Source organism: Candoia aspera, chromosome 11 (genome assembly GCF_035149785.1).
Source record: "Candoia aspera isolate rCanAsp1 chromosome 11, rCanAsp1.hap2, whole genome shotgun sequence".
Classification (NCBI taxonomy): Eukaryota; Metazoa; Chordata; class Lepidosauria; order Squamata; family Boidae; genus Candoia; species Candoia aspera.
In genome coordinates, this window is record NC_086163.1 from 1,307,979 (window position 1) to 1,323,611 (window position 15,633).

Genomic DNA, 15,633 nt, shown 5'->3' on the forward strand with positions numbered 1-15,633 from the left:
GCTTCAGCTGGTCCAGAATGCAGCTGCGCGGGCTATTTGTGGCACCCCTAGAAGGGCGCATATAACACCTTTGCTATGCGAGCTGCACTGGGTACCAGTTTGCTTCTGGGTCCAATTCAAGGTATTGGTTATCACCTCTAAAGCCCTACATGGCATGGGGCCAGGTTACCTTAGGTACCACCTCTTCCCCATTACATCTACCTGCCCCACCCAATCTTGCAGAGAGGGCATGCTGAGGACCCCGTCGGTAAGAGAATTCCATCTGGGGGGGTCCAGGAGGCGGGCCTTCTCTGCAGTAGCGCCCACCCTTTGGAACATCTTGCCCCCGGAGGTGAGGCTAGCCCCATCACTCCTGGCCTTTCGGAGAAACTTGAAGACCTGGCTCTGCCAGCTGGCTTGGGTTGGGGAGGAGAGGAGTCATGCCTGGGGTTGACTAGTGCCTTGAAGCACCCCTTCCACGTGAAGCCTGAATGAGATACAGCCATCTGGACTTCATTTTTATTTATATTATTAATAATATGTAATTTTATAATATATTTTATATATTGATTGTTTTACTGAGTGTTTTGTTGTAAACCGCTCAGAGTCCCTCCAGTTGGAAGAGATGGGCGGTGACAAATTTGATAAATAAATAAATGCGAACCCTCTGCACAGGGAAGTCAAAGTTCAGATTCTTGCACCAACAGTTTTTCTGCAAAGACAAAGACTTTCATGTGGCCATGCTTCTTTTCTTCTTTTGTATTTGTATTAGACATTGAAGAAGATATATCAGTAAATGTTAAAAAGAGACAAGAAGAAGGGATAAAAAGGTAAAATACAGATGACTAAATAAGGGGTTTTAAAATGTCATGGAGGTTATAGCTTTCTAGTAGTTAGTTGTAAATAACTGTGTTATATCACTTTAAAAGTCTAAAGATCACCACTAACTATAAGCTAAGAATGAATATCAAGACCCATCATCAACACAGTATAAATTGGGTATAGTAGTAAGCTATAATAACTTCATTCCATATCGCTATGATTCTGTTCTGATTTACATATCCTGTAAAATTGAAATATAGGCTCTCTAGATAGAGAAATCCAGATGTTGAATGTAGCACAAATCTACGTTGTGATGACTGGAACACTCAAACATTCACTCAGTTATGACTCATAAGTTTTTGCTTATAAATCTATTTAATGAAGCGTAGCATTCAGTACAGAGTAAAGGTTGCGAATGGAATTTCCCGCATGTTTCTACATTTTAAAATCACAGTAACTTCAGATTCCCCCCCACTGCCCTCCTAGGTATGTGCCCCTCCTTCTTGTGCCAGCATCTGGCTGTAATGGTTCTTCCTAGATGACCTTGGTGCAAGGAGCAGCTAGCCCAAACAAGATGATTCCCCCTCCAACCATGCTCCTCCTCCCTGCTGGTCAACTTGCAAGTTGACACAGGTTGCTGGAAGATGGATGCAAGTCCAGTAAGATGTTCTGTGAACATTTGATCGGGGAGTCTGACACGTATTAAGTTGTAATCAAGGAATGGTTTCCTGTTTGTGTTGAATCCTACATCAGATTTACTTTCAAGATTTCAAGTTATTCTAGATATTAAAGCATAAACCCACAACTTGGTTAGCCATTCTTCCACTGTGTGAGGTTCTTGATCTTTATGCCCCAAATCCAGCAACTCACAGCACAAGCCACTAGAGATATGCGTAGTTCCTTATTGGGACAATATCAAATTCTATTAAAGCCATGAATGGGGCCTACTTCCTCCCACCTTCTGTCAGTAATGACCCATATGGTAATTTTTTTCTTACTTTCTGGAAGCTCCACAATGAAGTCCATGGCAATCTGCTTCCAGGGGCAGGTAGGGCTCGCTACATTCTGTAACAGACCCCTGGGTTTGCCTTCGATGCGCTTTGCCGTGGCACAAATGGGGCAACTCGCAACATACTCCTCCACATCCTTTCATAGGGATGGCCACCAAAATTGCCATCACACTAGGTGTAGAGTTTTCACAAAGCCAAAGCACCCTGCCACCTTAGCATCAAGGCACCGTTCCAGGACTTTCCGTCTCAAAGTTTCCAGTATGTATATCTTCTCTCCCTTCCACCATAATCTCAACTCTTCCACCAAAAAGGTTTTATTGTTCTGTAGCCAGCCATCTTGCAGCATTGCGGACTGAAGTTCTGTGTGTAAGTCCTTTTCCACACATGCTGTCATGCCGGCTGTCCGGCTCCACATGGTAGCCACCATCCTGAATTGGGCAGGAGAAAGAAAGTCCACCACCTCTTCTCTCACACTGTTATGTTGGGGTAGGTGAGATAACACATCAGCCAGGAAATTCCTACCACCAGGCAAGTACTTTAGAGTGAAGTTAAATCTACTAAAGAACTGGGCCAATCTGATCTGTTTGGGATTCAGCTTTCTTGGGGATTTCAAGGCCTCCAGATTCTTATGGTCTGTCCAGACCTCAAATGGGTGTGGAGCTCCCCTGAGCAGGTGCCACCAGGTGACAAGTGCCCATTGTACCACAAAAGCCTCCTTTTCCCAGATGTGCCAATGCCTCTCTGTCTCAGAAAATTTGCGTGAGAGGTAGGTGCATGGTCTCAGCTCTCCATCTTCAACTTTCTGTAATAGGATGGCCCCAGTGGCTACATCCAAGGCATCTGCCTGGATGATCAGGGGCCGTGTGGAGTCAGGGTGTCTCAGAACCGGCTCAGATGTGAAGAGAACTTTGAGGCGGTTGAACGCATCCTGGCATTCAGCTGTCCATTTGATCGGGGCTCCAGGTTTCTTCATTGTTTTCAGGTCTCCTTTTCCTTTCATCTTCAGCAAGTCAGTGAGGGGCAGTGCTACTTGTGCAAAGTGGGGGATCCTAAAAAAACTCTGTAGTTGCCTCCTGGTGCAGTGTGGTTCCCAGGAGACTATATCTCTAACCTTAGCTGGGTCCATCCCCATGCCCTTGCTAGAGATCCTGTACCCCAGGTAATCCAGTTGCATCTTGTGGAACTCGCACTTCGAGAGTTTTGCATATGCTTGATTTTTTAACAGCTGCTTCAGAACTTCTTTCACCAGCATCATGTGTTCCTCCATCGTTTCAGAGTAGATTAGGATGTTGTCCAAATAGACACCTCGACAGAGAAAGTTGTGCAGGATTTCATTTATGAGGTGCATAAAGACCCCTGGCACCCCCTGCAGTCTGAACGGCATCACTAGGTACTCAAATGACCCCAGTTGGCAGTTAAACATGGTTTTCTACTCGTCCCCTTCCCAAATTCGCACCCTGAAATAGGTCTCTCTTAGGTCAAGTTTAGTGAAAATCCCTGGTGAGAGATGGGCCAGCATATCACTCATCAGAGGAAGTGGGTATTTATTAGAGGTTCAGACCACATTTAAACCTCTATAGTCAGTGCAAAGACATAGAGACCCATCTTTCTTTGTCTGAAATAGGATGGGTGCAGCCATAGACAACATAGCAGGGCAAATGAATTCCCGCTGCAAGTTCTTGTCGATGAACTCCCAGAGTACTTCACATTCTTTGGTGGTCATGGGGTACAGTTTCGTCTTGGGCAGCTCGGCTCCCGGAATTAGTTCTATGGCACAGTCAGACTTCTGGTGGGGGGGCAGTTGGTCAGATTCGGCCTCGCCAAACACTTCCTTTAAGTGTCTGTACTGTCTGGGAATGCAAGGACTCTCATCCACGGTTGCCTCCTTCTCCATCTCCTCCAGAGATCCCATAAGCTCAGACCATGTGCCTCTCTGTGTCAGGGTCAGTCGTTCATAGGTCCCATCAGAGAAGTAAATCTGCCCCGACTTCCAATCTGCTCTTGGGTTATGGTCCTGGAGCCAAGCAAGCCCTAAGACCACGGGATGGTTGGTGACTGGGGTCACTAGAAATCTCAAAACCTCCTCATTGTCATGTTCACTGTTTCAATGTATAGTATACATCGTAACGTTTCACATGCCATGGCGCTGATGCGCGTTTCTGCTTGAGAGGGAGCTGCTGTGAAACCTTGTGCCAAGCTCTGTATCTATGTTCATTTCAATGGAATGTGTTTGGGTTATGTGCTCTGTTCAAGGACTTTTCCCGCAGACCATCAGAAGTCATTAGGAGCACCTGGGATTGTGAGCTTGGGAAGATTCTACGGGGGGGAGGGATCTCATTTGTACCGAGGGTTTTTAGTTTGCATTTGGTGCGCTTTTATCATTCTCAGCTTTCTTTGTGATCCTGCATACTATTCTTTAATAAATCAGATATCTTTGCATTCCTGCTCATGAGTCTGAGAGTGTTTTAGAATAGGCATTCATTACATAAAGCTGAAAATGACCAAAGTTGTACCATTAGCTCCTACCAAGATCAGTTTCTTGTGAGGGAAAATAGTTAACGATGGCCAAGTCCAAGCTCACGACCGGGGGACTTGAGGAGCCGGCTAGCTTGATGCCCAAGTCGACGGTCAAGAGCGGAGAACTGAGCCTCACCCCAGAACTCAGATTTCCAGCAGGATTTGAGCTCCAGCCCTGAGGTGGAGGAATCTAATGATGGGGAAGAAGCAGAGCAACCAGCACCCAGCGAATTGCCTGCAGAGTTGATCACCTGGGATGCAATGCGAGAACCCCAACCAGGGACATCCCAGGCGTCCTGGAAGCATCGGTTCCCGCTGACCCCAGACGTAGAATCTACCATGGTATCAACAGAGCCTAACACGCGAGGGAGGGAGGAATCTCAAACCCCTGAAAGGCTAAGAGTGGGGGGGCAGGGGAGGCACGATGGAGGTCCCAGCTTCATGCAACCATCCCCCATCCTCCTACCCAGACCACCGGTGGAGCGGGGCCGGAGACAGCTCCAGGATGAATCTCCACCCCGCAGAGCAACAACTACCATAACCTGGGGCCCAAACACTCAAGCAGCCGCCGGTTCTGCTCCAACAGGAGTGGGGGTGAAAGACTTTTCTGTTAAGTTTGATGGGGATCCAACCAAGTTATCTTTCTTTCTAACCAATGCTAAAAGTTACATGAGGCAGTTTGGAGCATACTTCCCTTCTGAAGAGGCTAAGATAACTGCCATTGCCACCAAGTTGAAGGGTCAAGTGGCTGACTGGTATGTTCAATTAAGTGAGGCTGACTCCCCTGAACTTGAGTATTTCGAGGACTTTATGGGGGCGTTAAAGCTGCATTTTGAGGATCCTCTGGCCAGGGCAAGAGCTAAGAAGGCGCTGAAGGATCTTACCCAGGGCCAGCTGTCTGTAGCTGATTACGCCCTGGAGTTTAAGGCTTTAGCGGGGAAAATCCCCGACTGGTCTCAGTCAACCTTAATAGAATGGTTTAAAGAGGGACTCAACCGGGACGTCCTACGATGGGCATTGTGTAGAGACGGCCCAGAGTCATTGTATGAATGGATCTGTCTGGCCGGGCAAGGCTGAGCACGCCCAGCATACCTTCATGCAAACCAGACGACCTGAAAAACCACCAGCCACCATGAGGGGCCCCCGAAGTGCCGCAACTGCTGCCCGGCCAGGCTATAGAGCCTGGGAAGAGGAGAGAGATCGGCACTATGTGAGGGGTCAGTGTCTCCGATGCAGAAAGGAAGGGCATCGAGCAGCTGATTGCCCAAAAGCCAAGGCTGGAGATGGAGCAGGCAAGCTGCCGGCCAAATCGCCCCCACCCCACCCCATGGTGGATGACAGCAGCCAAGGGGGCAGCCGACGCTGAGGAAGTATTCTACTTCTCAGGAGAGGCTGAAGATGACTCTAAGGAGCCGGCAGGAAATGCCAGCCACCTGCCATGAAGAGTGCCTGCAGGCAGGTGGAGGAGGATGGGCGCGAGGATGCTATGGTGAGTGCTGACTGTCCCACTTTAGCAGTAAAAGTGAAATTGGGCTCCCGCACAAAGACTACAGAGGTCTGGGCTTTAGTTGACTCTGGGTGTTCCAGGTGTCTAATTCACCCTGATCTGGTTGCTGCTTTGGACCTGCCGAGCTTCCCCCTCCAGCAGCCTTTGATCTTTACACAGTTGGATGGTTCAACGGTGAGGGGGGGGGCAGCAACCCTTTTCACTGGAACTGTCGCAATGCAAATGGGCAGCCACCGTGAGACTTTAAAATTTGTAGTGGCACCTGTTGGCAATCCCTTGGTAATTCTGGGGATCCCCTGGTTGACCTATCGAAGCCCATATATAAACTGGGAACACAGAACTCTGACTTTTAAGGATGGGTTTTACCAAGCTCCTACAGCGGAGAGAGCTTCACGTGCGGGGGTTGGAAGGGCTGCAATTGCCATACCGCGCCCTAGTTTGGCACATTTAGAAGGCTTGCCCAATCAATACCAAGACTTTGCAGACGTCTTTGGGGAAATGGAAGCAGATCAGCTACCCCCCCATCGGAAAACTGTGCAATAGAGTTGGTCCCCAACGCTCAATTGCCCAAGCCAAATATTTATCCAATGACTCAGAAGGAGCTTGAGGCATTATGGGATTTTATTGACAAAAATCTGTCAAGGGGGTTTATTGAACCTGCAAATCCCCCAGTTGGGGCCCCTGTGCTATTCCGGGAAAAGAAAGATGGCACGCTTTGACTCTGTACGGACTATCGGGGGTTAAATTCCGTCTCAATTTCCAGCAAGTACCCTCATGAAGGACATGTTAGCTCACTTGTCTAAGGGCAAGATTTTCTCCAAGCTCGATCTTCGTGAAGCCTATTTCCGCATCCGCGTACGAGCTGGAGATGAGTGGAAAACTGCTTTTAATTGTCCACTGGGTTCATTTCAGTACAAAGTCCTCCCTTTTGGGTTGGCGGGGGCACCTGGAATCTTCATGCAATTGATTAATGAAGTATTACACGATCATTTGTTTAAAGGGGTCCTGGTTTATTTAGACGATGTTCTCATTTACACTGAAACCGAGGAGGAACACGAACACCTCAAAGAGGTGTTAAGCAAGCTTAGAGATGCCAAGCTTTATGCCAAGCTTTCCAAATGTGACTTTCACAAGACCCAACTTGACTATCTGGGCTATAGGGTGTCTGACAAGGGCATTGAAATGGACCCTGCAAAAATTCAGGCGATTTTAAGTTGGGAACGTCCCTGCACCTGGAGTCAATTGCAAAGTTTCCTCGGGTTCAGTAATTACTATTGCCAATTTATCCAGGGGTTCGCTGAGATTGCTTTGCCCCTCACTGATTTACTCCATACCAAGGGCTTGGGGGAGACACGCAAAGTAAAAAACCCTGGGGCAGTGCTGAATTGGATGCCTGAATGCCAGGCAGCATTTGAGAAGTTAAAAACCCTCTTCACTGCTGAGCCTATTCTACAGCACCCCGATCCTGAACGCCCCTTTGTGGTCCAAGTTGATGTTTCTGACTCCTCAGTTGGGACTATATTGTTACAGAGAGATTCTGAAAATCACTTAAAACCCTGCGCTTATTTGTCTAAAAAATTTTCTGAAACCGAACGCCGGTGGCATGTTTGGGAAAAGGAGGCTTTTGCTGTAAAAGCCGCTTTGGAAGCCTGGCATCACCTCCTGGAAAGTGCTAAATGCCCTTTTGAAGTTTGGACCAATCACAGGAATTTGGAAGCCCTCTGCACCTCCTGGCGTCTCAGTCCTAAACAAATTCGCTGGGCTCAATTTTTCAGTCGCTTTAACTTCCAGTTAAAATTTATTCTGGGAAAGAAAAACTTTCTGGCTGATGCTTTGTCATGTTTACCTCAGGACCTTGACCATGTGGCAGATGTGGTTGGGACTGTTCTCACTGAACCACAACTGGGCTTAGTTGCTGTCACCCGGAGCCAGACTTGTGCGCAGGCATCCCCGCCCCCAGCCCAGTCTGGGAAGTGGAAAGTGCAACTTCCTTGCCAATTACAGAAAGACTTTCTCCAGGTGCTGAAATCTGACACTTGGTTGCTAGCTAATAAAGACACTGTTTCTTTTGAAAACAGTCTGGCATGGGTGCAACACTGCCTTTATGTACCCGAAACTTTATGACCTGACATTTTACAGCGTTCCCATGATGATAAACTTGCTGGGCATTTTGGTTTTGTCAAAACCTTGCATTTGGTTCATCTTCAATTCTGGTGGCCCACCTTGAGACGCGATGTAAAAGACTATGTGGCTTCCTGTCCTGTTTGTGCAATGTCAAAGCAAAAAGGGGGGAAACCGCAGGGGCTTCTGCAGCCTGTGGCCAGCCCGTCCCGTCCCTGGGATGAGATTTCTATGGATTTTATTGTGGATCTTCCTCCCAGTCAGAAGAAAACTGTCATTTGGGTTGTAAAAGATTTTTTTTCCAAACAAGCCCATTTCATTCCATGTGCGTCCATCCCGTCGGCCCCGCAATTGGCGCGCCTATTTCTCATCTGCACCTACCATCTCCACGGTAGCCCCTCCCATTTGGTCAGTGACCGCGGGACACAGTTTATTTCCCAGTTTTGGAAATCATTTTTAAAATTGATTGGCACCAAACAGGCGCTGTCCACCTCGTCCCATCCTGAGATTGACGGATCTACTGAGATTTTGAACTCCGCCCTTGAACAATTTCTTAGAGCATACATTAACTACCATCAGGACAATTGGGTGGACTTGCTGCCTTTTGCTGAAGTGGCTTACAACAATGCTGTCCATCAGAGTACCGGGCAAACCCCTTTTCGTGTGGTTTCTGGTCACAACTTTGTTCCCATCCCTGAACTGCCACAACCCCCTCCCCAAACATGTTCTGCCTCTGACTGGGCTGTTAAGCTTGCTGATTCCTGGCCGGTGATTCAACAGGCTTTGGCTGAAGCCCAGGCTGCTTACAAGTTTCAAGCCGATAAGCATCGTTCTTTGCAATACAATTTCAAGATTGGGGATCAAGTGTATCTATCTACCAAATTTATCAAGTCCCCACAACCCTCTAAAAAACTTGCTCCCAAGTTCATTGGTCCTTTCCCTATTGTTGGTCTTATCAATCCAGTTACTGTTAAGTTGGATCTGCCTCACAATTTGAAACGCTTGCACCCTGTTTTCCATTGCAGCTTGCTCAAGCCTGTCCACCACTCTTCCCGCTGGCATCCCCAACCTCCTCCTCCTGCTCCGATCATGATTGCCAACAGCACTTTGAGGTCAAGGAGGTCATTGATTCTCACAAGCTTCGCAGCACCCTGCAGTATCTGGTCCGATGGAAACACTTTCCTCATCCTGAATGGGTGTCTGCTCGCCACATTAATGCCCCTGATTTAATTCGCCGTTTCCACTTGGTGTACCCTTTAAACCTGCTGCTTAGTGTTTTCTTTCTTTTGGGGGGGCAGTATGTCATGTTCACTGTTTCAATGTGCACTGTACATCATAACGTTTCACATGCCATGGTGCTGATGCGCGTTTCTGTTTGGGAGGGAGCTGCTGTGAAACCTTGTGCCAAGCTCTGTACCTATGTTCATTTCAATGGAATGTGTTTGGGTTATGTGCTCTGCTCAAGGACTTTTCCTGCAAACCATCAGAAGCCGTTAGGAGCACCTGGGATTGTGAGCTTGGGAAGATTCTACAGGGGGAAGGATCTCATTTGTACCGAGGGCATTTGGTGCGCTTTTATCATTCTCAGCTTTCTTTGTGATCCTGAATACTATTCTTTAATAAATCAGATATCTTTGCATTCCTGCTCATGAGTCTGAGAGTGTTTTAGAATAGGCATTCATTACACTCATGCATTCCCACCTGCATGATTACTGGCTCAGTGTAATATTTGATGGGGCCCCTTGCATGTTCCCTCCACTAGTTGGGTGAAGATGATGGGGTCCTTCAGCCTTTCTACCCTCAGCTTCAGTTTAGCTACCATTGAGGGGTGCAGCAGGTTGTGGGTGCACCCAGAGTCCAATAGGCTTGCTAGTTCAGCGTGGTCCCTTCCTCTCAGTGGCCTCAGCCATGTGCTCACCGTCAATACAGGATAGTTCCCACTCACCATGGGATCTTTGCACCCATTCTCACACACCTGCCCTCCAGCGCTTTTTAGAACAGGCTCTCGTCATTTCCTGACCTCAGGGATCCCTCCTCAGCTGAATCTTCTGAGTCCTCATAGGCCTCATGGCGTTTCTTTTCAGTAGCCACTGCTGCTGGTGCCCTGGTCTTCTGGGCTGGGGTGTTCAGGCTTGTCCCACTGCCTTTTGGCTTTCCTTGACTAGTGGGGGGTATGCAGTCAGCTGCTCAATGCCCTTCTTTCCTGCAAGTGAAGCACAAGCCCTTTCGTGCTCTTCGCTCCCTCTCCTCGTCTCTTGGTCGGTCAGCTGTCTCCCACTCAAAAGGGTCTTTTGCAAATGTTGAGTGCTTCCCGGTGGCATACGACCATTGCTGGCATCTTACTTGGGCTTGCACTTCCTCAACTTCCCCCGCTAGGCAAATCCAGTCCCTTAATGATTTAGGGTTTCCTCAGGCCAGGGATCACTCTAAAATTTCGGGGCATAGGCCCCCTTTGAAATGTTCAATTTTTAGGGACTCTGGCCAGTTGGTAAGTCTCCCTGCCAGGGTTTTGAACTCTATGGCATACTCTGATACTGACTTGCCTCCCTATCTTATGGTCTGCATACTAGTTTGGGCCCTCACCACTGCTAGTGGGTCTTCAAATTGCTCTTTTGGTGCTCACATAAAGCCTTGGAAGTCTCAAAGTTCTGGGGCTGCTGCCTTGTGCAGCCCCTGTAACCATTCCGCAGCCACTTCTCTGAGGCGCCCCGATACGTATCGCACCTTGGTGTCCTCTGAATGGGAGGCCCCCTCAAATTCTTCCATGAACCCCCTCACATGTGTAAGAAAGCACGCTAACTGCTTGGGGTCTCCACTGAACTTGATGCTCAGGCCTCTGTCTCCAAAGGATTCCTCCCTCTTCCATGGGCTACTCAGTCCCATGGGGGTTGGGGTCCCTGCATACCAGGCTCCCTGTGCGACATCCCCGCAGTCGGTAGGTCTCGTTGCCTCAGTTAGGTTCGCTGCGTTCCCGCCTGTAGAGGGCGCCCACCCTCCTAATGTCATCGCTCCTTGCACTGCGGCTCCGGCCTGGTTTTTAGGCCTCTCGGTTTCAAACACCCCCCCCCCTTCTTCCACACTTCACTCTCTTCTATGGCGGTTGGGGTCTGCTTTTCCCAGGGGATCAGCATGACCGCCTTCCAGGTAGGAAATCCTCCTCCTCCGGGTGCAGCTGCTGCTCTTTCATGGCTAGGCCGCATCCCTCTCCCTGTCACCACTGGGGTTAAGGTTGCTGCCTGGGCCTGGTTTTCGAGTTTCCCGCCTTTGGGGCGCCCCGTCTTTCTCTGTGCTCTGCTTGCTTGTTCGCCTATTTGCCTGGGGCTTGGGGTCCTCGCTTCCCAGGGGTCCAGCGCCACCCCCCAGGCTGTAGGCCCTTTCCTTTCACCTTCAGGGATTGCTAGCATTGCGGCTCTCTCCCTTGTCGCGGGGGCTTGGGCTCTGCAGTCGAGCCTCCAGAGCAGGCCTTCAGTCGCCCCTCGTAGGGCTGACACATCTCCCTCTAGCCGCGCCATCCTGCTCCCCGACTCCACCGGTGAGTACCTTATGCTGGGGTTGGAGCTTGCTGCTGTCTCCCCACTTGTGCTTGGGTTCCAGGGGGTCTCCGGGGTCCTTAAATCGCTTTGGATCCATGCCTCGCCCTGTGGGGCCCCTCGCGCTCCTGGGTTCTGCTCTGGGTGGGTTGTTTCAGGCCTGTGGCCCAGCGCCCTCCATTCTCCCCACGGTTTGGGTGCTCGGCCATCCGGGTTGCCTGCATCGCTCCCCCATACAGTTGCCCCGTGTGGGCTGCTTTCGGGGTGCTCTGCGTCCTCCGGCTGGGCCGCCATTGTGAGGAAAAAGGATTTGTGGCTTTCTGTGAGGTCCTTGATCTTTATGCCCCAAAGCCAGCAACTCACAGCACAAGCCACTGGAGATGTGCGTAGTTCTTTATTGGGACAGTATCACACTCTGTTAAAGCCACGAATGGGGCCTACTTCCTCCCGCCTCCCCTTTAAGCCTCCCGCCTTCTGCTTCTGTCCCGCCCCTTCCTCTCTTCTCCTTTGGTGGCTCTCCTCTGTGGTGACAGCTCGTTCTGTTCGTTCTGACAGTTGATGGCTGCTGGTGCCTCCGGCTCCAAATGCCTTCGCTTGCTCCCCGCCAGTCTCCTCCTTCAGCTCTGTGTAACGCTGGGGCACCCAGTTGCAATTAGCCATTGCACCTTGGTATTCCATCCTTACACGCTGAGAGGATCAAACAGCTTTTCCAGTAAAAGTCATATAGTATCCTTGCAACAGTTAGCATATACAAACCTAATTCAGCATATTTTGAAAGGTTTAATAATTTTAATAAGAATATCTCAGGTTGAAATGGAACTTTTAAGGCACTCTCAGATGAGTCCCACTATTCCATACATTGGAACAGGATTTTAGAGCTTAGCAATGCTAAGTGTAAGGTAAAGGCAAAGGTAATTTCTCTTGCACATGACCCAAAATCATGCTTCTTGTAAGCACTATTTACAAGATACAATTGCTCATTTAACTCATGTAGATTCTGCGATGACCATTAATAGTTTGTGCCAGAGTTGTCAATGATTTCTTCCAGTCATCCTAGAATCAGCCATTTCCCCTGCCCAGTGATGGGATTTAGGTTGACTGCCAGGTGAACTTTTAATCCTAAATGACACTTGCATGATCACCAGTTAATTTTTGTGAGACAATTCCATGGACGATTCCCTACACTACACTTACTAAAAAGCCTTCATTAACTAAACCAGGATGGGTAGCAGAAGTCAATATCTATGAGCACATTTGTTAACAGCTGTGGCAACTGGAAGACTGTGATCTGGAATGTAAGAGGAAGAAACGATATGAATTAATGAATGACAAGGAAGGAAGGAAGGAAGGAAGGAAGGAAGGAAGGAAGGAAGGAAGGAAGGAAGGAAGGAAGGAAGGAAGGAAGGAAGGAATAGATAGTGTCTGTGAAACTAAAGAAAGGGGAAGGATGCCATGGATCTGAATGGTGGTCTGTTCTTGTGGAGTAAAGAATGGGTAAAGGGAATTAAAGGTGAATGTTTCATGTAGGAAGTGGTGGATGCATTTGAATGTAGAAATCTATAGTTAGTGATAGTTGCACATTCTACTCCAGTGAATGGCAATGATGAAAGAAAAGAACTCAGCTGGTTGCATTCAGCAGCCAATCTTCTATTCCATATTTGTGCAAAACATTTCCCAGTTCAAGCAGTTTATCATACTCTTTCTCTGAATCAACAAATGTACAATAAACTCTTTCTATAATCCAGTGACCAATTTGGTAAACCAAAGACCACTGTGGATGTGGTGTACTTTGATCTCAGGAAAGCATTTGGTAAGCTTTTGGGTGAAATTCTTGTAGATAAGATGAATAAATGTGGCCTAGATGGTGGTGTGGTCAGATGGATTTGCAAAAGATTTTGCTTCATTCTAGAGAAAAGCCTTGTGTGGGGTCCCCCAGAGCTCCCTCCTCAGCCAAATGCTATCCAACATCTTTATAAATGACCTGGAGGATAGGATGGAAGGAATGCTTTAAAAATTTGCAGGTAATACAAAGACTGTAGGATGAGCTAACAGCTTAGATGTCAAAACCTCAACTCAAAGTGACCTTGACAAGTTTAAATGTTGGACCAACACCAAGAATTATATTAAAATGTAACAGGTATATGGTTCTGCATCTGGGTAGAAAAACTCAAATGTGTAGGTACAGGATTAGGGAGACCTTTAGTGATAGTGCACGTCCTAAGGATCTAGGAGTACCAGTGGAACAGGAGCAAGCCCTGTGGTTCAGCAGCAGCTGGAAGGGCCAGCGCAATCTTGGGCTGCATTAACGGAAGCACTGCACCCAGGAGGTAACAGTGCTCCTGTCCTCGGTGCCAGTTAAGCTGCACCTGGAGTTCTGTGTCCAGCTGTGGGCACGGAGAAGCTGGAGTGGATTGAGGACCACAAGAGGCCTGGAAAGCAAGCCAGTGAGGAAGGACTGAAGGCTCTGGGCACGTTCAGCTTTCAAAGAGGGGAGGCAGAATAAAAGTCTCCATGCATCTAAAAATCTGTCACATACAGGAGGATGTGGACCTCTTCTCTGTTTAAATGAAGGTCAGGAAAAGGACCAGTGAATGATTTTGTTGTTGTTGCTGCTGTATATATGTGGCCCTTCAGGTTAAGGTGGGTTATAATTTGGGGGGGGGTGCCTTGGCAAGTTTTCAGAAGTGGTTTGCCATTGCCTGCTTCTTCCTGGGGCTGAGAGAGAAGGACTGGCCCATGGTCCCAGCTGGCTTTGTGTCCAAGGCAGGACTAGAAGCAAGGAGACAAGTTGCTTGTGTGCTGAGTTTGAACAAGACAGTAACCCAGTGAAAGCAACTGAATTGCTGAAATCCCTGGACAGTGCCAGAAAAGAGGAATGGTCCAGGACTGTTAAAAACTTAAATTTCACCCATTCCAGCAGGAAAGCCTGGTCCCTTATCCGAAAACTGGATTCATCATCTATAGCACTGAGAAAACATTCCACTATTAACGTGGAATCCATAGCTAACCACCTTGTCTCCACCTCGAGGACAACAAGACACAAGAAATTCACCAGACAGATTAGATCTGAGCTTAGACTGCTGAAACATGATGCTCTACCACATGCCTCATACTCATGCCCATTCACCCCAGAAGAAGTGCAGAAAGGCTTGGATTCACTACAAAAGGGTAAAGCTGCAGGATTTGATGGCATGTACCCAGAGCTACTGAAGAACTGTGGACAGCTACCAGATGTTGGCTTGCCTCCTTTTTTAGCTCCATACTACACTCAGGGCGGCTGCCTCCTATATTCAAGAAGACCAGAATTACTGCAACTTTGAAACCAGGAAAGGATCCAAATCTCCCGAAAAGCTACAGACCAATCGCTCTCCTTCGTGTCACCTACAAACTCTTAGAAAGACTCGTGCTAAACAGAATAGCTCCGGCAGTAGAATCTGTAGTTCCAGTAGAACAAGCTGGATTCCGCTCCAGATGTGGCTGCAGTGACCAAATCCTCGCACTAACTGCCTACCTGGAGAATGGACTCCAGAGGAAAATGAAAAGTGCCTCTGTCTTTCTTGACCTCTCAATGGCCTATGACACTGTCTGGAGAGAAGGACTTCTCCTCAAACTAATCAAGGTAGTATCTTGCTGTAACACCATTGCCTTAATTGATGACATGCTGAGCAATAGGTCATTCCAAGTCTCCACAGAATTTGACAGGAGTAGATTTCACAAGCTGAATAATGGATTACCACAGGGATCAGTGTTATCCCCTATTCTTTTTAATTTGTATATACATGACCTGCCTGAAATTGTGTCTCAGAAATGTATTTGTGCTGACGACATTAATCTTACAGTCCAAAGAACCAACTTCAGTGAAGCAGAGGATATCCTTTCTCAAGACCTTCAAACGATGGACGACTACTTCAAAAAATGGCGCCTCCAACCAAGCCCATCAAAAACAGAAGTAGCCACATTCTACCTCAACAACAAGCATGCAAACTACCAGCCTTCAATGAAGTTTCGGAACCATATTTTACAGTGTGATAACTCCCCAAAGTACCAGCGGGTAATATTGGACAGACCACTGACCTGCCAACAACATCTGGAAAAAACAGCTGCAAAACTGAAAAACCACAACAGCCCATTGAACAGACTGACTGGA